Below are 1,708 nucleotides of genomic sequence, written 5' to 3'. Positions count from 1 at the left end.
GGAGGGAGGGAGGGAGGGAGGGAGGGAGGAAGAGAGAGAGGATGGATGGCTCTGGAGGGTGGGAATAGGTGAGCTTTAGTCTCCAAGCTTCTTACAAGCCAGTCTAAAGCTGGTCTCATTCCTCAACCAAAGGACACATTTTTAAATTAAACACCACTTTCCTACAGTCCCTCCTTTTCTGACTTTCTCCCGGTCTGGTTCTCCCGGCCCGGTCTGGTCCAGAGAATGGTGTCTGTCCTTTCTCTTCCTGTTAGAGCCAGAGAACGTTCTTCTGTTTTATAATTGTCCTCGGTTTGAGAAACAGTTCCGTCAGTTACCGCATTTGGGTGTACTTCATGTATTCTCTCAAACTATTAAATGAAACAAAGGGTTAGCATTTGAATTTAGCTCTCTTAGGAATAAAAAATAATCCAGTATAAACACTGTTGGTCAATTTATTTCTTTAGTAGTTTTTGTATTAAATGTCCTACTAAACACGCACGGCATGCCCTGGTTTTGTTTACTCATAAAAATGAGCTCAGTTAGTTTTCAAAAGGAAATAAAGGATGGGTTCTAGCGTTAGCTGAGAAAGCATAACCCACATGGTCAAAACAAGGAATGCAAAAAGATATTAATAAATTGACTAAAAGAAACCCAGTAAGCATAATGGTCGCCAGCATTTGATGGAAAGCCTTCTGCAGCCAGCCTCCACTCTGAACAACTGACATATTCCTTGCTACGCCCTTCTCAGAGACACTCAGGGCGGAGCTACTCTCTGCTCTTAGCAAAGAATCCTGCACAGAGCAGTAGCGCAAACCCACAGGCCTCCCTCGGGTAGCTCACTGTCCTAGCCAGCTGCTCTGTTCTCTCAGTGTGTCCAAGTCAAGGTTTCATTACTGTGAAGTGACACTAAGGGGTTCTAGCGATAAGGCAACTCTTAAAGGAAAACATTTGACAGGGACAGGCTTAGTTTCAGAGATTTAGTCCATTATCATCATGGAGGGAAGCATGATGGCAAGCAGGCAGACATGACGCTGGAGAAAGAGCTGAGAGTTCCACGTCTGCAGGCAGCAGGAAGGCTGGGCGGGGTTTGAGCTTCACGGCCCTCAAAGCCCGCCCCCTTGCGGCACACGTCCTCCAACAAGCCACACCCACTCCAACAAGGCCACGCCTCCTAATAGTACCACTCCCTATGGGCCTATGGGGACTTTTTTTTTACTCAAACCACCACACAGTGGTTTTGCAAATAAAGCAAGTTATAATAAAGCCTCCAGTATTCCAAACTTCTGGGCTAATAACCACTTATCAGAGAGTGCATACCGTGTTTTTTCTTTTGTGATTGGGTTACCTCACTCAGGATGATATTCTCCAGATCCATCCATTTCCCTATGAATTTCATAAATTTATTGTTTTTAATAGCTGAGTAGTACTCCATTGTGTAGATGTACCACAATTTCTGTATCCACTCCTCTGTTGAGGGACATCTGGGTTGTTTCCAGGTTCTGGCTATTATAAATAAGGCTGCTATGAACATGGTGGAGCATGTGTCCTTCTTACATGTTGCAGTATCTTTTGGGTACATGCCCAGGAGTGGTATAGCTGGGTCCTCCAGTAGAACTATGTCCAATTTCTGGAGGAAACTGATTTCAGAGTGGTTGTACCAGTTTGGAATACAGGAAGAACAACCCACAAACCACAAGGAACTCAAGAAGAAGGAAGACCAAAAGGT

General features: G+C 44.7%; 1 protein-coding gene across 7 annotated transcripts in view; it reads left to right on the top strand.

Moving 5' to 3' along the window:
• The window catches only part of Tmem232 (transmembrane protein 232), a 278,672-nt gene that overhangs the window by 36,857 nt on the left and 240,107 nt on the right, over nt 1–1,708 (top strand). The window lies entirely within an intron of this gene.

Source organism: Mastomys coucha, unplaced genomic scaffold, assembly GCF_008632895.1.
Source record: "Mastomys coucha isolate ucsf_1 unplaced genomic scaffold, UCSF_Mcou_1 pScaffold14, whole genome shotgun sequence".
Classification (NCBI taxonomy): Eukaryota; Metazoa; Chordata; class Mammalia; order Rodentia; family Muridae; genus Mastomys; species Mastomys coucha.
The sequence above is the reverse complement of the archived record's forward strand: the minus strand, read 5'-3'. Positions and strand labels throughout refer to the sequence as shown.